The 22,872-nt window shown below is 43.0% G+C and overlaps 1 long non-coding RNA gene across 1 annotated transcript; it reads left to right on the forward strand.

Annotated features, from left to right (window-relative positions):
* Positions 1-548: 548 nt before the first annotated feature.
* LOC140470091 (uncharacterized) lies at positions 549-15,853 on the forward strand. Its single transcript, XR_011956364.1, has 3 exons — positions 549-630; positions 2,427-2,533; positions 15,291-15,853. It is a non-coding gene; the product is annotated as an uncharacterized lncRNA (long non-coding RNA).
* Positions 15,854-22,872: the final 7,019 nt, after the last annotated feature.

Here is a 22,872-nt window from a genome sequence, read left to right on the forward strand (position 1 = left end):
CAGATAGATTTTTGAAATATTGAGCAGTTGAGGGCTGTGCAGATCAAGCATAAAAGAGGTGTTGAGATCTGGGTTGGCCCAGCCATGATCTGATAGAATGGGGGAACAAACTGGAGGAGATGAATGCCCTCCTCCTGCTCCAATTCCTTGAGGCTCCATTTCATGTTTTTATGTTTCCAAAGAAGAGTGTGATACAATGTGCTAAAGATCTCAGATGTTGTGAAAATGGGGTGTTTATGTACTGGTTCCGATGGCATTGATTCATCAATTACAGCTATACAGTCATGAGTAGGAAGGCAATTCCCTCCATGAATAAAGGAAACCTACTGCAGAGCTCACACAAAGGAATCCTTCCTCTCAGGAAACTCTTCCATCACATGACCCAACATATCGGCAAATGCAGGACGCACTACGCATGCTCTAGCCAACAAAGGGACCCCGGGTGATTGATGTCAGCTCCAGACCAATGAAAGGACAGTGGGCGGATCTGGAAGACCCGTCGGAAGGTTGGTCCTCCAACCAATCAAAATGAACTAGGGGCAGAACTAGACTGAATCACGTGATCACCCTCGCGCGCAGCGGAGAGTCGCTGTAATGGATACTCTGGAAGTTATGGAGCGAAAGGATACGGTAAGGAAAAAAATAAATAAAGAGGGAAACGGGAGAAAAACTGTGTTGCTATGAGCGGAGAGGTTTTACAAACATGTTGTGCATGTCGGAAAACACAAATTTGAACGTCCCAGTCCCGTGTTTGGAGTAAACGGGGAATTGCCTCAGCGCGGCCGCAGGCCTGAGTGAACGCCGCCATCTTTATTTGGGACAACGATTCACTGGACACGTGCGCGGCCGCCAGCTTTGTAGGGGGCAAGGTGCAGCCAGGCGCATGTGCAGCCTTTCTCTGGAACAGAGTCATTGGGCAGAATTTATACAGAGCACATTCAAACTCAGAGTAATGGATGTTTATTTCTGAATTTGTCTCGTCATTCATTTAAATGGCTTGCTGTCGTATCTGAGTTTGCAGGTCATTCAAAATTGGAGGTATTGTGCATAGTAAAGAAGGTTACCTCCGGTTACAGTGAGATATTGATCAGATACGGATTAATTGAGATAAATGTGAGGTGCTGCATTTTGGAAAAGCAAGTGAGTGCAGGACTTATACACTAGGGGGCAGTGAAGAATGCAGATGCTGGAGATCAGAGCTGAAAAATGTGTTGCTGGAAAATCACAGCAGGTCAAGCAGCATCAGGGGCTCATGTCCAAAACGTCGATTCTCCTGATCTTTGGATGCTGCATGACCTACTGTGCTTCTCTAGCAACACGATTTTCAGCCCAGGACTTATACACTGAATGGCAAGGCCCTGGAGACGCTTGCCGAACAAAGAGACCTTGGACTGCAGATTCATAGTCCTTGCAAGTCAAGTTGCAAGTAGATAGGATGATGAAGAAGGTGTTCAGTGCATTTTCCTTTTATTGGTTAGAGCATTGAGTATAGGCTGTGGGAGGTCATGTTGCTAAACAGGACATTCGTTAGGCCACTTTTGGAATATTGTATGCAATTCTGGCCTGCCTCCTTTCAGAAGGGTGAAATTTGAAAGGTTTCATAAAAGACTTACAAGGATGTTGTTAGGTTTGGAGGATTTGAGCGACAGGATGAGGCATAAAAGGCTGGGGCTGTTTTCCCTGGAGTGCCATAGGCTGAGCAGTGATGTTATGGAGGATTATACAATCATGATGAGTATGAACAGAGTAAATGAACAAGATGTTTTCCCTTGTGTAGTGGTGTCCAAAAGTAGAGGACATTGCATTAGGGTGAACGGGGCAAAAATTCAAAGGGGCCTAAAGGAAAACTCTTCCATGCAGTGGGTGGAATGAGCTGCCAGATGAAGTGGTGGAGGCTAGTACAATTAAAACTTGTTGAAGGCATCTAAATAGACACATGATATGATTAGGTAGTGTTTACAGGGACATGGGCCAAGTGCTGGCAAATGGGAATAGATTAGGTTCGGATACCTGGTTGGCATGGATGAGTTAAACCAAAGGGTCTGTGTCGGTGCTATACGTCTGTATGACTGTGGGATCATAATAGCTTATACAGCTCTGCTTCATCTCTGGGCTCCCTTATGAGCACTTTGTCAATATCTAGCTTGCTCAGTATCGAACTATGGGTGTACTTTTGGTCTGTTTAGTATTTTACGATTACTTTTAAAGACATTTTTGTAAGTTATTTTTTTCTCTGCCGCCCAGCTCCTGACCATGTGCTGCTTATTAATTTTTTTTCTGTAAAATCTTTGACAGTCAAGAATTCCTTTTTCCAATAATCAAGTGTATTTTCCTTACATTTCTGACTATCAAATTCTGCACCATTTTCATTTCCTGTAATCTGTTTTGCACTCCCTGAAACATCAATTGTGTTTCTCCTTCCACAGATACCAGTGATTAATTTCCGAGCCCTGTTGCCTGGGGAGAGGGTGATGTTTGACTTTCTTGTACAGCTGCAGTTTGTGTGGTGAAGGTACTCCCACAATATGATCAGGTAAGAGATATTACAGAGTATTCATTACCACAACAGTGATGATTTGAAGGTAATGTCCAAATCAAGAACAGTTTGTAGTTTTATCATCATGCTTATAATTTCACAAAAATATTATTGGGAACTTTAGACATAAGGTCAGAGACTGATGATATTAGTTCAGGTGACCAAAAGCATTGCCAAATAAGCAGGCTTTGAGGAATGTCTTAAAAGGGGAAAGCAGACCTGTGAATTTCAGAAAATGTTGCTTTGGCAACTGTAAAAGCAGCCATACAGGTGAAGTAATGAATTAACAGATCATTGGGAGTCTCGTACAGAATGGGTTGTCGAGGTCTTCAAGGATGTGTGATGCGGCGAGCTAGGGATGATCACAACCAGGAATTAAATCAAGAGTGAGAATTTTAAATTGAGGGATATGGGCCGGATGCTGGCAGGTGAGACTAGATTGGGTTGGAATATCTGGTCAGCATGGATGGGTTGGATTGAAGGGTCTGTTTCCATGCTGTACATCTCTGTGGTTCTATGTTGTTGATTATGAATATGAGCCTTTTGATGGATCAAAAGGTTTTGGTACAAGGGAGTACTTGGGCAGCAGAGATTTAGTTTTTCTTAAGATTACAGGGAGATTGAATGTGGGAAGCTGAACAGTAGTGTGTTTGGATACTGAAGTCTGGAGATAACACAAGGTGGATGAGAGTATATGAGCTGAGACAAGGGTAGAATCAGCTAGAATTAGTGATCTTGTAGTGGGACTGGGCTGTCACCCTCACCTCACCTCTGGGATTCACCTGTTTGTCAGGTTGTGAATCAGGGCGGTAACACAATCCCCTTTTAAGAGTGGGCGGCACGGTGGCACAGTGGTTAGCACTGCTGCCTCGCAGCGCCGGAGACCCGGGTTCAATTCCCGCCTCAGGCGACTGACTGTGTGGAGTTTGCACATTCTCCCCGTGTCTGCGTGGGTTTTCTCCGGGTGCTCCGGTTTCCTCCCACAGTCCAAAGATGTGCAGGTCAGGTGAATTGGCCATGCTAAATTGCCCGTAGTGTTAGGTAAGGGGTAGATGTCGATGTAGGGGTATGGGTGGGTTACGCTTCGGCGGGGCGGTGTGGACTTGTTGGGCCGAAGGGCCTGTTTCCACACTGTAAGTAATCTAATCTAAACAATCGGGAGCTGAGTGGTCCTGGTGGAGCCTAAAATGAGTGTCACTCAGCTGGCTGTTGCTGAGCAGCTGCTGCTTGGTAGCCCTGTTGATGACATCTTCCATCACTTTACTGCTGATCGAGTGTGGACTGATAGAGGGAAATTGCCTGGGTTGGATTGCCCTGTGTTTTTGTGTTGAACATTCCTGGGCAATGTTCCACATTACCGGTAAATGCCAGTGCTGGAGCGGTACTTGGCTTGGTGGGTGGCAAGTTCTGGAGCACAAACCATCAGTATTATTGCCAGATTATTGGTAGGGCCCGTAGCCTTTGCACTACTTAACCATTTCTTGATGTTATTCAAACTGAATCAAACTGGCTTAAAACTCACATCTGTGATGTTAGAAACCACTAGTTAAGATGGATCATCCCACTTTGCACTTCTGGCTGAAGATTGCTGCAAATGCTGTCATCTTGTCTGGTGCATGGATGTGTGAGGCCCCTCCATCAGTAAGAGTGGGGATATCTGTGATGCATCCTTCAGTGAGTTTTTTTAATTGTCCATCACCGTTCACAACTGGGTGTGGCAGAACTGCAGAGCTCCGATCTGTTCCATTGGATGTATGATCACTTAGCTCTGTTGCTTGCTGCTGATGCTGTTTGACATGAAATAGCTTCAGGAAATGGTTTAAGTAGAATCCAAAGAGATTAAACAAATATATCACAGACAAAAGATGAACTGGACCATAGAATAAAGATTAACGAGGCTGTCTATGGAACCACCGGGTGGGAAAGATATGCAAATATTTTACGTCCTTTTTACTGGAGAAAGATATGGAAGCTCGAGAGGTTGGAGAAATAAACAGAGAACTTGAAAAGTATCCATGTTACAGTGGAGGTGTTACTGGATGTCTTGAATCGCATCAAGGTGGATAAAGCCCTGGGACCTGATCAGATGTATCCCGGAACTTTCTGGAAATCAAGGGAAGTGATTGTTGGCCTCTCCTGAGGTATTTGTATCATTGATAGTTAAAGGTGAGGTGCTATTATTTTAAAAAGGTGGTAAGGAGAGGCCATGGAACAAGAAAACAGTGAGCCTGAAGTCAGTGGCAGGCAAGTTGTTGGAAGGGATTCTGAGGGACAGGATATCCATCTATTTGGAAAAGTAAGGAATAATCATTGACTGTTGTCAATGTGGAGCTGAAAATGTGTTGCTGGAAAAGCGCAGCAGGTCAGGCAGCATCCAAAGAACAGGAGAATCGACGTTTCGGGCATCAGCCCTTCTCAAAACGTCGATTCTCCTGTTCCTTGGATGCTGCCTGACCTGCTGCGCTTTTCCAGCAACATATTTTCAGCTCTGACCTCCAGCATCTGCAGTCCTCACTTTCTCCTGTTGTCAATGTGGCTTTGTACGTGCACAGTCCGAGCTTCCTGAAATCAGGGAGACGAGAATTGAATGTAGTATTTTAAAACTGGCCTCACCAATGCCCTGTACAGCCACAACGTGACCTCCTAACTCTTATACTCAGTGACAGAATCCATACAGTGTGGAAGCAGCCCATTCAGCCCATGAGACCTTACCAACCATCGGAATAGCATCCCACCTGAACCATGTGACCCAGCATTACCCCAGTTAATCCACCTAACCTGCACGTCTTTGGATTTTTTTGAGGAAACCAGAGCACCCAGAGGATGCCCGTGCAAACACACAGAGGGAGAATGTGCCAACACGACACAGAGTGGAATCGAACCCAGGTCCCTTTATTGATGAGTGCACAGACCAATAAAGGTCAGCGTCCCACATGCAGTCTTCAGCACCCAGTCTCCCTGAAACTCTACTTTCCAGGAACTATGCAGTTCTGATCTCTTCAGAGGGATTGAAAGTGAGGAGGAGAAAACAGGAACAGGATTGAGTTGTACATCCATAAAATAACTCTCTGTTCCCCCCTCTCTGTTTCCCTCCCCCTCTGTTCCACTCCCCGTTCTCTGATTCTCCCCTGCCTCTGCCTGTCCTCCCCTGCCCCCATCTCTATCCTCACCTGTGCCACCCCTCTCAATCCCCACAGCCTCTCTTTCCCCCCACCCTCAGCCCACCCTCTCTGCCTACTCTCCCCTCCCTCTCCCCTAGTTATGTATACCCCAACCACGGGGAAAGGACCTTGTCTATTTGCCCTACCCATGACCGGCTGATATTATAAATCTCTATCAGGTCACCCCTCAGCGTCCGACGCTGCAGGGAAATCACCCTGTCCAACTCTGGCAACATCCTTGTAATTCTTTTCTGACCCCTTTCAAGTTTGAGAACATCCTTCTGATAGGAAGGAGACCAGAATTGCTGGAATATTTCCTACGTTGCCTAATCAATGTCCTGTACAGCTACAATATGACATCCCAACCTTTATACTACATTCTCTGACCAATAAAAGAAAGCATACCAACTGCCTTCTTCACTATCTTATCCACCTGTGACTCTACTTTCGAGGAACTATGAACCTGCACTCCAAGGACTCTTTGTTTCGCAACACTCCCCAGGAACTTACTATTAACTGCAAACATTCTGCTAAGGTTTGCTTTCCTAAAATGCAGCATCTCACATTTTTCTAAACTGAACGCCTCAGCCCATTCGCCCATCTGATCCAGATCCCATTGTATTCTGAGGTAATCTTTTTAACTGTCCACTACACTGCCAATTTTGGTGTCATCTGCAAACATGCTAACAATACTTCTTATGTTCTCATCCAAATCATTGATATAAATGGCAAACAGTAGTGGATTCAGCACCGATCTTTGTGACATTCCATTGGTCAAAGGCCTCCAGACTGAAAAGCATCACTACACCACCACTCTCTGTCTTCGACCTTTGAGTCAGTTCTATATTCAAAATTCCATGAGATCTAACCTTGCCGACCAATCTCCCATGAGGAACCTTGTCGAACGCCTTACTGAAGTCCATGAAGATCATGTTCACCGCTCTGCCCTCATCAATCCGCTTTGTTACTTCTTCAGTAAACTCAGTCCACTCCATGAGTCATGATTTCCCACGCACAAGGCTGTTATTGATATCCAGGACTTAACTCTGTACATTGGGGTCTGCGTCGCCCAGTTATAGGAGTTAATATTCTGGATAACGTTCACGTTATGTGTTAGTAACTGTGTATTGAGTCTTGTTAATAACACCAACACAGGTGAGTTCCTTTTGAAAGGCAGTCCCTATATCCCTACCCCCTCCCACCTGCTCTGTCTCCTCCATCCCCACCGTAGACAGGAAGTACGAGGAGCTCATGGAGTATCCATGTGGGTGAGGCTGAGAAAATCTTCCTTTCTTTCCACTAGCCAACCATGAAATGGTGGTAGTGTTCTTTCCTCTGGACCAAGAGGATCGGGTTCAGGGTTTGGTAACAGCGGCTTTGAAGAGGATGATTAGAAAACATGCCCAAGCCACCAGGCCATACTGTCTCCCAGCTGTCCCTGCCTGAGTCTCCAAACAGAACCTTCCTGTAGTTTCTCTCCTGTCAGACTCTCCTATTGCTCAGTTTGTCCAGGATCCCCTCCTGATGCTGCACTGCTCCTGTCCCTCACTGACCTGTCCATCCCCCAGTGTCCTCTACATTCATTCATTGTTTACAATCCCATTATTTCCCGTTCTCCAGCCCCGCCCCCTCCATTCTATTGGGCAACAGCTGATCTCAATCCTCCAGGCTCCTGTGTGATCGAGAGCATGTTCCGTAGGAAGGGAGATGAGTGCATGGGCGCAGTGCTGGCCAATTGTTGGCGTATGTGCAGGGCGGGTCAGTGCCAGGGAGGGAGGCTGTGGATGTGTGGGATTAATCTGTCATTGCCAGCTCCCTTCCTTCTTTCCTCTGAGAACTCGACCCAAGGGAATAGTGTCCTGATGAGTGGTTAAAGTATCAATGGGGGAGCATTTGGCAGCAAATTGTCAGAACTCTTATGAATAGTCAGGATTATTATGGAAAATGACAAGGATTGGCCTCCAATTAGAGTTCTAATTTGGTTAATTTTAGTTCAACCAGATATGATTTGGCCAGTGTGTGCAGAATGGTTCTCATCAGAGAATGGGGGTTCTGGGAGATGGGGGGAGGATTCACCAACACCCTGGAGGCTCTAAGTCAAACTCATTGATTTGGTTCTTAGTCTGCAGACAGCAGTTCGGAAACTGAATTCAAGGCGAGGAGAGAGATCGTGAGAACTGGGTGTGGAGGAAAGGAGGAGCGAGATTGGTTTGGATTTCAGTTAACAAGAGAGAGAAATTGTGAGACTGGGATTTGAAGCTTTGGGGGAACAAGGAAACTACAATTTAATACTATCATTGTCTTATAAAGTTCCATCCTGTATTAACAATGGTGACTTGTTTTCTCTGTTGTAGGGTACGGAAAGGGTGGATTTGCAGATGAGAAATTCAAATTGAACTTTATGTTCAGATCTGATGGTTACTTGATCCGTGCCGACCTGAATATCATTGGCCTTTTCATCTGGAAGGAAAGGTGTGCATTCTGTCCGTGGGCGAATATTTCAAATATCAATGTGACTGGAAAACGTACTGAGACACAGCCAAGTCCATGTTAGAGTGCTTTGTGGCTTTGAATGGAGGCTGGTTGTCAGGAATATCTCCGTGGCAACGGCAGTTTAAAAAGTTTAGTTCAATTCAGCACTTTGTGTTTAAACAACACACCCCTCCCCAACACCTCCGTGGCTCAGTCAAGTACTTGACAGGTGCTTCAGTTTCGGAGACGTTGTCTGTCAGGATTCTCATGTGGAGGAACCGGTGTTGAAATGGGGTGGACAAAGTTAAAAATCACACGACATTAGGTTATCGTCCAACAGGTTTATTTGGAAGCACTAGGTTTCCAAGCACGATGTAATTTTTAACTTTATCAGGTTCATCTCTATGTTGACAGACTTCTTCAGATAAGTACTTCAACAATTAAATAGGCCATATGTTCCCCACGCAATAGGTCTCCTCGAGCAATGTAAACTGCTATTCTTGCCCTGGGGATAGCTACTCATTTGTAGACCCAGTCAAAATCCCATCAAGCTTTTTGTTGATCTTTAAAGTTTTTCTAATCTCCTAGTTTCTCCTTGGCCTTTGCCAATTTGTATGCCTTCTATTTCAATTTGATAGACTCCCTTATTTCCTTAGACATGGCAGATTACTCCTTTTCCTACAGTCCTTCCTTTTCACTAATATATATAATTTTGCTGTGCACTTTGAAAAATTACTGCCTCATCCTGTTGTCGTCTACTTTGTTTAAGCACAGGATCTTGGGATTGGACTTAATCTTCCAGCTTGCCATCTGCGTTATAAATTCAACCAGACTTCTCACATATTCTTAAAGTGCCTCTTTGGATTCATCCTAATCTTCTCAGCCAACGCTCTTTCATATCCACTTTGTCGCCCTCCTGATTTCCATCAAAGGTAAACTCTTATATCCCTTATATACCGCCAGGGACTCCCTTGATCCCAGTTGCCTGTGCCTGAGCCACGCATCCCTCTTTTTTCCAGTCAATACCTAAATATCTCTTGTCAGCCTGAGTTCCCCATTCCTGCCAACCTTGCCCTTCACCGTCACAGGAACATATAGACCTTGAACTGTAGCTATCTCACGTTTAAAGGCTTCCCACTAGCCAGCGGGCCAATTACCTGCAAACAAATTACTCCAGTTGACCCCTGCAAGATCCTGTCCAATCCCATCAACATTCCCCTTGTCCCAATTTAGAACTTGAACCTGTGGACCAGCTTTGTCCCTCTCCATAGCCATTTGAAAATTAATAGGACGATGGTCACTGGTCCCAAATTGCTCCCCCACTGTCACCTCAGTCACCTGTCCTGCTCTGTTTCCCAAGAGTTGTTCGAGTTTTGCCCCTTCCCAAGTAGGACCCTCTACATACTGCTGGAGGAAACTTTCCTGAATTCACTTATCGGATTCCACTCCATCAAATCCCTTCACGCTCTGGCAGTCTCAGTCTGTTACAAAAATTAAAATCCACTCTTATGACAACCATATTGCTCCTGCATGTCTCCCTTCTCCCTGCATATTTGTTACTCAAATTCACGTAGACTATTTGGAGGCCTACAGTACAACCCCGTGACATCATCATCCACTTCCTACTTCTTAGCTCCACCCGCGAAGCCTCACTGGATGATTGGTCAGTTATTTTATCTCTGATTACTGCTGTGATAATCCCCTTAATCAGAAATTCAACTCCTCCTCCCCTCCTTCCACCATCCCTGTCCCGCCTAAACCACCTGTACCTGATGCGTGAAGCTGCCAGTCCTGACCCTCGCTTAGCCATGTTTCTATAAAGGCTATATTATCCCAATCCCATGTTCCTATCCACGCCATTAGTTTATTGGTCTTACCTGCCAACCCTCTTGCACAGAAATAAAAGTAGTTTAATCCAACAGGCATTCCTTACTCCTTATCATGTTCCAGCCTGACCTGTCTCTTCACTTTATTGTTTCTGGTTACTGTATCTCCTACCAGCCTCGTTTTTCCATCCCTGATCATGAGGGTATCGCTCCTCGCCAATATAGTTTAAATCTCCCTTGGAGCATGAACAAAATTCGCCAACAAGATACTGGTCCCCTTCCCAGTGCATGCGCCACCTGTCCCTTCTGATCAGGTCAACTCTGTCACAGAAAAGACTCCAATGTAAAAATCTGAATCTCTCTGCCCCCCACCCCCACACCAATTCTTTAGTTACTTATTTATCTGCCATATCCTCCTGTTCTTACTTTCATTAGCTCATTACAATGGAAGTAATCAGGAGATTACCACCGTCAAGGTCCTGGTTTTTAACTTTTCTCCCAGCTCTCACTAATCACTCTGTACGACCTCATTCCTACATCTACCCGTGTCATTTGTGCCAACGGGAATAATGATTTCTGGCTGCTCCTCCTCCCCCTTGAGAATGTTCTGCAGCCGCTCGGAGACATCCTGGACCCTGGCACCTGGGCGGTAACTCAGCATTCTGGATTCCCATTTGAGGCCACAGAATCTCCGATTTGTCCCTCTGACAATCGACTCTCCTATCTCTAAGGTCCTGTTAACTGTTACCCTTTCCCACTGTGCCCCAGAGTCAATGGTAGTGCCACCAACCTGTTTACTGCTGCTTTCCCCTGGAATGTATTTCCCCTGAACAGTATCCAAAACGGTGTACTTGTTTTCGTGGGGAATTGCCACAGGGGATTCCTGCATTCTCTGCCTACTCCGTTCGTCATTCAAGGTGGTCGCCCACCTCCTCTCTGTCTTGAACACAACAGGGAGCAAGGACTCCTGTTGGATTAAATTGCCTTTATTTAAATGCAACAGGACAGATAGGTAAGCCTGATGTACTGATAGCATGGATCTTAACGCAGGACTGGGATATTATAGTCATTACAGAAACATGATTGGGGCGAGTCTTGGGTGTGACCACAACACGAGAGCTCTTATCTATGAAGTTCTCAATATCTCAGATATTCCTGAGTGCATCCAGCTCCAGATCCCGAATACGGTCTCCCAGGAGTTGCAGCTGGGTGCATTTTCCACACGTGTAGTTACCAGGGACTGTGGGAATTTCCCTGAGCTCCCCACATCCCGAAGGAGGAACGTTCAACAGTCCTAACTGCCATCTCCATTGCTGCAAGACTAAAGGTGAAAGGACTTTATTTGAGCTTGCCTGTAGTTTTTGCTGAGCTGCTCTGTCCAAAACCTCTTGAACCAAACATTACTACTGACTCTGCTACCAACCGCATGTCTCTCGACCCCTTCACATTTAGTTTTGGTTAGGGAAGGAGAGAGACACTGCAGTGATGTAGCACTTGGGCATTAAGCACTCCTTGACACCTGGCCACTGACTACCTGCTCTCCATCCAAGATCACTGATTGGCCTTGGAAGATGTCTTCCTGAGATTTTCCTTCTTGTAGTGCTAACTGCGCTGATGCTAATCTTCACCCCGACAGCCAATCTGTGTTGTCACAGTCCCTTGGTCATTTCTGTCTAAGAGTACTGCATTTATTAATTCCTTGAATCCATCGACTGCATTCCAAACTGTGTCTCATTCCACAGCGAGAGAGGTTGATGTTCCAGTGAATACAAGGCTATTGTAAAAATGATACAATTCGACATAGGGACAACAGTATGTCTATCCGCTCACTGAGTCTGCTTTTCCACTCAATTCGGTGAGATCGATTTTGATAATTCCCCCCATTCCACTTGTCTGCATTTTCCCCATAAACCTTGTATGAGAATGTCTGCCTCAATCCTAAAGATATTTAATGAGCCAGCCTCAACAGCCTGAAGAATTTTCGAAAATGATTTCCCTCTCACTGATGTGAGACTTGGTGGCCTTTAAACCCATGCAGTATTTCTAGCACTCTGTTTGAAAGTTGTATCAATATTAGATATTATCCTGTACTATCACACCTTCTCTGTGGTCAGAGGCAAAACAAAAATGAAAAGTTAAGAGACTGTAATCTCCTCACGTCAGCCTAAGATAAAGCTCATCCTGGTCTGTGTATTTGCCTACTCTCTATCCCGCAAAAACTTCCAATTCTTTGTCAACTTCTGTATCAATTCACTCAAGGATCACACGGTCACTCTCCTTGAATCCAGAAACTCCTCCTTCAAACTGAAGACCGAAAGAAAGTTAGCGTTTAACATATTCTCTGGCTCCGTGCACAGGCTGCCCCCTTGGTCCCTAAATACTCCCCATTCTCTCCCGTGTTATCCTCTTCCCCTTAATAACCCGAAAAAATGTCTTTGAATTCTCGCTAATCTCTCCCCTCGAATGTTTTAACTCCCCGCCACCACTTCTGCTCTTCTACTGACGTTTTAAGTTTTGCCCTACACTTTCTATATTTTTTTCGGACCTCCGTTGACCTGCTCACTTTGTAACTGCTTTAAGCTTCTTTTTCCTTTTTAATTCTGTTCAGAAATGTGTCGACACCTGAGTTTCTCTGGACTTGTGTTCCTAAAATTCATCTTTGGTGTAACATGCTGGGCCGACACTGTCATCAATTACATTTTGCTCAAGTGACCCCCTAACTCGCGCCCCACGCTATTCTGTTACAGTTGCACCCAGAAGCATCTGCACTTTGGCCAAATCCTGTCAAATTTTTTCATAAAATCGGTCTCCCAAATCCAAAAAGCTTTTATTTTTCAAACATTTTTGGGTCTTTTCCTTTGCAAACTCAAGACATAGGAGTCACGGTCACTGGTCCTTTCATGCTCAATCCAACCCTGCCTGCAACATCTGACTGGCTTCGTTCCCCACGGTGAGGCCCAGCACAGCCCCGCCCATTGTCGTATCTGCTACACATTGATATAACAAGCTCCCAGGAATAGATTTCAAGGCATCTGTCCCATCTTAAAAATGTTATCACTGTCCGAATGAATGTTTGGAAGTGAAATGCCTGAATATAATGATCCTATTGTTGTATCAGCACACCTCAGTAAATTGGTTCTATATCAGCTCCTGTACTTTGTTTTGTTTGGGAGTCTATAATATATCCCCAGCGGTGTGTCTTCATGGTTTTGATCCTGAGCTCTAACCACCAAGCCTCATTAGATCATTCTTACTGCAGTAACTAACTCCACAATTAGTAATGCAACCCCACTTCCTCTTTTACCACCTCTCCTGTCGTGCCTATAGATCTTGTACCACAGGATACTGAGTTGTCAGCTCTGACCTCTCTCAAACACATCTCTGTGATGACAAAAATGTCACACTTTCCCATTTCACCTCATTCCGTTATCACATTTGTTTATCCAATTATATTCCCAGCATTAAGTTAAACGACATCCAGCCTGGAATATAACACCTAGAATACTTTATAATGCGGAGTTATTTAGTCGTTCATTGTTGGTTCTCAAGGTGCCCAATTCATGAACCAAAACTGTAACTCTGGGAATGAATGAATATTTGTTGAATTGTAATTTGTCTTTTAATAAATGTATTCATCAAATGCAACTTTCCAGAACTAAACAGTCAGCTCCACATGCAATGGGTTTCTGCTGATTAATTCCCTGTTCAGTGTGCAGAGGGGAGAGCTCTAAGTAATGGAGAAAGTGAGAACTGCAGGTACTGGGGATCAGAGTCGAAACGTGTGGCGCTGTCAAAGCACAGCCAGTGGGGCAGCATCTGAGGAACAGAAGAGTCAAAGCTTTAGGCATCAGCAGTTCATCAGGATCTGCAGTTCTCACTTTCTCCATTACTTAGTTCTGGAAAGTTGCATTTGATGAATACAAAGGAGGATGAGAGATGACTTGATAGAGGTTTATAAGATGACGAGAGACAAAGATAGATTGGATAGCCAGATACTTTTTCCCATGGTGCAAATATCTATCACGAGGGAGAAAAACGTAAAGGTAAGTGGAGGAAGGTTGAATGGAGATGTTAGAGGTAGGTTCCTTTCACAGAGAATGGTGGATGGTTGGAATGTACTGCTGGCAACTGTAGTAGAGTTAGCTGCATTGGGGATATATTAAGAGACCATTGGATAGGCAATTGAATGATAGCATAATGAAGGGTATGTCGGTTAGTCTGATGTTAGAGTAGGATAAAGAGTCGGCAGGACGTCAAGGCCAAAGCGTCTGCACTGTACTGTTCTATGTTTCACTCAGCATGTGGATTCTTTTCAATTGTTGAATGTGTGAGGGAGTGATGTGTGTGAGATCAGGACGCTCTGTAGGGGCGTTAGGCCAAGACGTCCACTTCTGGGGTGCATTCTTACAATCATCTGAGTACCAGTACAATATGTGTGTGATGACCTACACCAGACAGAATCCGTCAAGTTCTGTTATTAAGGTGATTCTGGACTTGTCATTTGCTGCTGTTTTCTTCAGATAGATTTTGTTGGTTGACCCATGTATTAATTTTTGTCTATGAACGGAGATGTACAATTTTATTTGTGTACTGGTCAATGGGAAGGTGACATTTATTGGACACGGTTTTGGAGCTTTCTTTGTGAGACACAATGTGCTGCAGAATACTGTCAACTTGTTCACATCTTTACCCAGTGTCTGGTCCAGATAGCAGATGCTTGGAGTCTGGGAGGCAGGCCAGATATCATCACCATAATTAGCTTGTGCGATGTGATTCTGACACTCCATGTCCATTCATCTGCCCCCAGTCAAGGCTCAGACCGAAGATGGAGTCGAAATAATTTGTTGTGAAATAATGTTTGAATGACTGCCCTGACCCAGTTGTAAGCCCTCTGGATTCATTTAAGAGCAGACAAATGTCTTACCCAGTATCACTGGCAGCTGTGACTGAATTCAAATCTTTTAAAGCCTTTTTTTCAATGTAGGTTATGATTGCAATCTGATCTGAAAAACTCAGATATTTGCTATGTTCGTGAATTGTGATTCACACAAGTGTGAAATATTATTATTCAACCAAACAATAATTGCATCACCTCTGAAAACAATTAGGTTGATGTTATATTTATGGAACTAAAATGTACTTTCCAGCCAACATTTTATGATACAAAAATAAAGATTGCATATTTTAATACCGAGCAAAGAACATGTTATCTGACTATAGTGGTGATCATAATTACATGCTTTTACATACATGAACATCAAGCAACCACAAAAATACATCATCCTCTCTCACTAGTATTCTCACATACGGATGAGGAAGGACACCACTTCAACTGGGACAACACATCCATCCTAGGACAAACCAAATAGAGGCACGCATGACAAGCATGGCATTTCAACCTGAACTCTATCAACAAAAACACCGAGTTAGACCTCAACTATCACCCCTGAGAAAAGGAGCAGGATGTGACTTCACCACAGGAAATGACATCACCACAGGTAATGACATCACCAACCCAAAGAAACTCAAACATATAAATAGAAAGCAAGAATTGTCAGCGTTGGTTTCCCTGAAGATGAAGATGTTAAAACATCTCGAAATGAACCCCCCAGCTCAGCGAAGTATCCTACATCCAAAACTTCAACCTGAGCTACAAATCTTCTCAAAACTCGATACAATTACATACTCATTGTCCGTATTAAAATGAATACATCGTTGCTCCAACATTTGGAAAGTCGTTGGCTTCTAAATGATTGTATTTTTCGAGTGAGAAAACGATTGAACAGTCATATAGAAATTGCGTTCTTACATATTTATGCATAATCGATCAGTTTAATTTCTCACTAAATGTGCGAGCTTCAGTTCTTTACCAACAGTTGAAAAATGACAATAATTCAATATGAACAGAGAACATTATATTAAATAAATGATTTGTGTTATTAAATTGAAGTGAATAACAATTTGAAACCTTGAAATTTTCAGAATGAATGGTATTTAAAGTGAAATGTGAAAAAGAATGAACAACATACATCCGTGTGAGTGAACAGTCAGACATTTTCAAAAGAGTTTTGTGGCAAAGGAAGTATTTGTTTTATTTGTTGGGATACAAAATTTAAAATATTCATGTGCTGAGTACTAATTAGACTTCATCATCAAGCTGAACTTGCAATACTTGCATTATAAATGGTTATGCTGCAGCAAAATGAACAGATATATGCCAACATTTACAGCTGGAAATAATCTGATACTGGCTTTGACTTGCATCTGTACATGATAGAGTACTGAACTTTAATGTACACAAGGAGGCTATTTGGCCACTGTGTCTGCATCAGCTTGTGAAGTGTCTCCCAAATCCTCCTATTTGCCACCTCTATCACTGTTGCCCTTTAATTTTGGAACTTTCAAATATATATCCAGTTCCCTCTTGAGTCTTCATTCACAAATCTGCCAGGTAGGGCATTCCAAATCCTAACAACTCTCTTAATAAAGAGCTTTTGACTAATCTCACTCCAAGGTCTTGTGCCGACGATCTTTAATCTGGGATGTTGTAATGCCAGCTAAAATTTTTATTTTACCCTGGTTTTTTTTCCATAATTTTGATCACTGCAATAAGTTCACATCCTAGTCTGTTCTAATCAATCAGGAGTAATTTCATTCCTCTAATTTCTCGCATCCTACCTTTAACTAATTTCTTCATTCCACTTATCATTCTGATTATTTTTAAGGTTCCAGGTATTGTTCTTCGTGTGTGTGTGTGTGAGAGAGAGAGAGAGAGAGAGATAACAATTCTCTGTAATGTCTGAATTACACCCAATGTCTCGTGTAAAAGAAGTAATGATTAGGTAACGATAAAGATATGGTAAAAGAGCCAGTTCAGGGATGACGGTTTCAGATTTCTGGATCATTGGGCCCTCTTCCAGGACAGGTGGGGGCTTTAAGAAATGGAGAGATTGCATCTTAACTGGATGAGCATCAACATCCTAGTGGGGAGGTTTTCTCGTGCAAATTGGGTGGATTTGAACTAATAAACCAGCAGGCTGGGAAACAAAACAGCAGGTCAGGAACTGAGCAGAATGTCGAGGTGAGTAGGACATCGGGCACGGCCAGTCTCATGACCATGCTGCGAGAAGGAATCAAATCAGTCCAAAATGTGAGTTGGAGATTGGAATAAATGATAGAGATGTATGTCAGCGATTAATAAATGAAGATGGGATTCGTGAAGGAGTAAGGTGTGTGAGATCAGGAAGCTCGTACTCAAGAAACTATTAAAGGGGAAAAATAAATCGAAAAAAACTTATTTAAAATGCTTAGGTTAAAAGCACACAGTATTTGGAATAAAATTGATGAGCTGGCAGTAGATACAGAGATAAATGGGTATGGCCTGGTAAGGATGCTTGAAACATGGTTACAGGATGATCAGGACTGGACAGTGAACTGTCCATGGGTACTCCGTATTCCGAAAGGATTGAAATGAAGGTAAAGGAGGTGGAATTGGTGTGTTGGTTAAGGATGATATCAAGGCTATGTTAAGAAATGATATTGGCACGAGGGAACACAATTAAAATCAGTCCAGGTGCAAATAAAAAGCAACTGAAGAAACCTCTTTGGAAAGTTGTCTTCAGCCACCGTCTCCCTAAAATACTTCTGAGGTCAGAAATGATGAAGGTTCGTGACAAGATAACAACGGTGGGATAAACGTGCATATTGAATCAATTAATCAACTTGGCAACGGGTAGGCTCCAAGTACAAATCATAGAGTATATGAAGGATTGTTTCTAAGAACACATGTCATGGAGCCAACCAGAGAGCAGGCTACTTTAGATTTGATATAAGCAAGGAATGAAAAACGATCTTGCAGGAAAGGATCCTCTTGGAATGTATGACCACAACATAATGGTGAGAACAGAGTCACATACGAGAGTCTTAGTGTTGGGTAATAATACTTACAAACAAATCATACTGCACAAGTTAGTCCTGCTCCAGGGATTGGGTAAGGCGGTGGCCTAGTGCATTACAGCTGAACTGCTCATCGAGAGACCCAGATAATGTTCTGGGAAGCTGGGTTCGAATCCTGCCATGGCAGATGGTGGAATTTGAATTCGAATTTGGGATTAACAGACTGATGGTGAACATGAATATATTGTCAGGAGAAGCTCACCTGTTTGACTAATGTCCTATGGGGAAGGAAACTGCCATCCTTCGCTGGTCTGGCCGATATGTGACTCCAGACCCACATCAATGTCGATAACTCCTAACTGCCCTCTGGGAAATCAAGGATGGGCAATAAATACCGGCCTACGCAGCAATGCCCCCTTTCTATGAATTAATGAAATCAAACAAAAAAAATCAGCAAAGAGTTAACACACAACATTAAAAGAAGCTATGACAGGAAATGAACAGAAACATAAATACTGATACCATTAGCTTTCACTAGTACATAAAAAAGAATCGCAGAGTGAAACTAAGTGATGGCCCTTTGCAGGATGAAACTGACAAGATAGCGATGAAAAACTCAAAAATGGCAGAGGCACAAAAGCAATGTTTTCTGTTTTCACAGACTACACTAAAAACTGTAGTTCCTACAGAGGAAATTGTTGGGATTACTGCTGTTTGTCATTTTAATAAATTAACTAGATGAGGGCATAAAATGATGTGTTAGTAAATTTAATGATGATACTAAGGTTGGTGAAGTGTGGATAGTGCTGAAGGATGTTGCAGGTTACAGAGGGACATAGATAAGCTACAGAGCTGGGCTGAGAGGTGGCAACTTCAGTTTAATATGCAAGAGTGTGAGGTGATTCATTTTGGAAGTAGCAAAAGGAATATAGACTACTGGGCCAATGGTAAGATTCTTGGCAGTGTCCATGAGCAGAGGGATCTCGGTGTCAATGTTAGTAGATCACTGAAAGTTGCCAATCTGTTTAATAGGCTTGTTAAGAAGGCGTACAGTATGTTAGCTTTTATTGGAAGAGGGATAGAATTTTGGAGCCACATGATCATACTGCAGGTGCACAAAACTCCGATGTGGCCGCACTTGGAGTACTGTATATTTCTGCTTGCTACATTACAGGAAGGACGTGGAACGTTTGGAAATGGTTCAAAAGATATTTACAAGGATGTTGCCTGATTTTGAGAGAAGGTCTTATATGGAAAGTCTGAGGTCGTTGTCGCTGTTTTCATTCGAGAGAAGAAGGATAAGAGCTGTCTGAATTGATCTACATTCGATAATCAGAGGGTTAGATAGGGTGGACAGTGTTATGAATTTTTAAGTGTACTATACCTTTTGAGAGTTGAAAGGCTGGCCAGAGTACTGGAAAAATTAAAAATGTAATATTTGGTCAAACAGCTAGCAGGATCTGGGTTGCTATGAGACAAATTCAAATTCAAATTCAGCCAATCAGTTTAAATAATGTGCCAAGATGCCAAATGCTAATCAAGTTTGTATTTAGTGTTTTTAAATTATTAAAACCAATGAAACAATCCAATCTTTTGGGGTATAAATATCAAACATTTTGAACAGTTAGCCAGAGCGGCAAAGAGCAGCAAGCCGCCAACAAGTCCAGCCTGGCAGCAGAAAGATCTGCTCTCTGACAGGGACCTTTATCAACCAAAGACCTGGGAAGCAGAATCACCAAGAATAAGAAAAGAAGACAGGAATATGGAGAAGAATCGACAGCTGTCTGGTTTTGAAATAAGAGTTTTTTAAAAATCTTCATCAGGATTTTTTGATCGGACTATTATTATAGAGGTGGAGGTATCACTGTGCATATCAGTCTATTGGTGCGTAAAAACGGCGAACTTGCAAAATTTTGGGCAATACCATGATGACCTTTGACAAGGTAAGGTGCTTTTTGGTGATTAAACAGAAGAACAAATGTCTGTGGGTAAACAGTTTACAGGTGCCCAAATTGACAGAATGGATCAAACCCGCTCAGTTTTCAGGCCCAAACAGCATTTTTATCCAGGCAACAGTTCAAATGCTGCCAATTAATTTAAAACGGCACTTGGAGATTAAGGATCCATTTTAGCGTTAACAATATGAAACCAATCATATACTAAGAATTTCTTGTGTCAAGGAGATATATATATAACAGAGAAGCAATTGGGCGAGGGGAAGAGTCCACTGCTAGCTGAAAAAATGATGACAGGGCAGTGTCATCTGTGAACGAAATATTGGGGTCTCACAAAAAATCTCCATGCTCTGCCTAAAAAGCTCTATCCATCAATAAAGGTACACAACACGCTGAGCAAATATTCTTGAAACCAGAAAACAACTGAGAAGGCATTTCAGACAGAGAAAGACGAGGGAATAAGATACAGAAATTTCAAGATAGTCCGTACTGGATGAACTTTGAGAGACTAAGTTTTAATTTTACTCTTAGTAATAATGGATTTATGAGTGGAATCCGCATTAGTGAAACCGCATATCAGGAAAATCTTGTTTTTTTCCGTAAAACGTAATTAGTTACAGAGAGATTGTTCAGTTTGTAAGTGATTTGTTCAGTGTTAAAGTTAGAATCATAGAATATGTAGAGTAGGGAAACAGGTCCTTCGGACGAACAAGGATCACACTGACCCTCCAAAGAGTAAACCACTCAGACGCATTCCTCTACACTATTGACTATATTTACCCCTGACTCACGCACCTAACTTACACATCCGTGAACACTATGGGCAATTTGGCATGCCCAATTTAAGTAATCTGCACATCATTGGATTGTGAGAGGAAACAGGAGCACGTGTTTGAGACCACGCAGACACGAGTAGAATGTGATAACTCCACATAGACAGTTGCCCGAGGTTGGAATCAAGCCTGGGTCTTTGGCACTATGAGGCAGCAGTGCTAGCCCCTGAGCCACGGTGTCACCCTTAGACAATCAAATAGTACTTGTTAATTACAAAATGCGTGAAAGGATTCCATTTCATTGAACCATTCCTTTATAAGAAACTGGGTTGTCAAAAAGGAGGTGGGTTACATCACTTGTCACACTCTCTTCGCTGGGTGCATTGCTTTTAATTATCAGATGGATGTTGACCTCCACTTCATTATATTATAGAGAGTTCGAAGTGGGTCAAGTGAATGATATATTGGTATATGGGGCATAGCAGGGAACATGTGTCTGTGTTTGAATAGATTGGTGATTTGAATGAAAAACAGTGCATTAATCCAATGGAGAGATTGCAAAGCTGAGGCACAGAGGAATCAGACACCTGGATAACAAAAAAAAACACGTTGCGTGCACATCATAGGGAGGCGATATAAATTTTCAAACCTTTTGAAAGAGAATACATTCAGGAGTAGGGAAGATATCCTCCACTTTTGTAGGATACGGTGAGACCACATTAGGAGAGCTGAGGGCCCAATGACATAAAAAGCAGTCCAGAGAAGATTCACTCAACTGATTCCTGTGAGGAGCATTTATCTCTGAAAGAACGTTGTCAGATTGGCTTTGGATCAGTTAGGGTTTAGGTAAATGACGCATGATCCCTTTTAAACCCATAATATTCTGAGTAGTCTATTCAAGTTGAATGCTGAAACAATATTTCAATTTGTGCGAGAGATTTCCAGAAATGGATGGACTCCTGGAAACTGGAGAATATCCCAGTGAAGGAGTTTGTGATTGTTTTAACCATCTCAAAGGGTACTTTGTCTGTGGGAACATCCCTCCCAGAGAGTGATGAAACGTAAGACAATGAATATTCTAAGACACAGTCAGACAGTTTATCAGCTATGAATTATGAATTAAAGTTATAGGGCATAGCCACAATCAGATCATCCATGATCTTATCACATTGCAGACTTGGTTCAAGTTGTCCAATCACTTACTCCTGAGCTTAGTTTCTTTGTAGCTATTGCCTTTAGATACTGACAAATAATGAAAGCATTCTCAAGTGCAAAAAGGCTCTCCCTTTCAGAATGATGAGCACAACTTGCAAATGTGATTTTTAATCAGCACTGCGAAAGCGCTCGTGGAAGTTTCATGGAGTTACAGAAAGATCAGATGCTTAGGTCAAAGTAAAAGCCTCATTAAAACGGCGTTAGAAATCAGACAGGTTAGAATGGATGCCTTTAATAGAGCAGATTCCTGTCAGTTGTTCTTGTAAGGTGAATTCCGTTAACAAGACCAGCATTTATTGCCCATGTCTAATTTCCATTCAGAATATGGTGGTGAACCCCAGTGATCCTCGTGGTGCAGGGGCACTAACTGATATGTTTCAAAGAGAGCCACAGAATTCTAAACAAGTGACAGTGAAGGGACAATGATATTGATTCAAGCCAGGATGCTGTGTAACCTTGGAGATTGTATTGTCAACGCAATGATTAATATGGATAAGGCAGATGAGCTTCCAGCCTGATCCAATACGTGGGACCATGATGTTGCAGCCATTACAGGCATTTAGTTTGGAGAGGGACAGGACTGGGCGTTCAACATTTCCGGGTATTGTTGTTTTAGGTGAGATATAAAGGAAGGTAAAAGAGGTGGAGGAGAAGTATTACTAATCAGGGATCATGTTGCATGCGGGAGCAGCAGAGGAAGTGACGGCAAACAGAGGGGCAGCCGGGAAGGAGAACTGTGAGTATAAATACTCACCCTTTAATCACCAACGGTCATTTGAGTGGGAGCAGCGGCCGAGGAAAAACGATTCCGGGAGACTACAGCTAAGGTAAGACAGTTTGATTCAAAATTACTTACCTGTAGCGGGCAGTGGAAGTGAGGTTGGAGCGCATAGCTGGGCGGGAAGGTAAGTGATTAGTATTTGAGTGGGTGTGCTCCTCTAACCTAACTTTAACGTCCACAGGTTATTGACTCAGTGTTCTTGTTTTTGGAGACAGTGTACAGTCATGGCAGCGCAGGAGGTGGAATGTTCCTCCTGC

This window comes from Chiloscyllium punctatum, chromosome 50 (genome assembly GCF_047496795.1).
Source record: "Chiloscyllium punctatum isolate Juve2018m chromosome 50, sChiPun1.3, whole genome shotgun sequence".
NCBI classification, from domain to species: domain Eukaryota; kingdom Metazoa; phylum Chordata; class Chondrichthyes; order Orectolobiformes; family Hemiscylliidae; genus Chiloscyllium; species Chiloscyllium punctatum.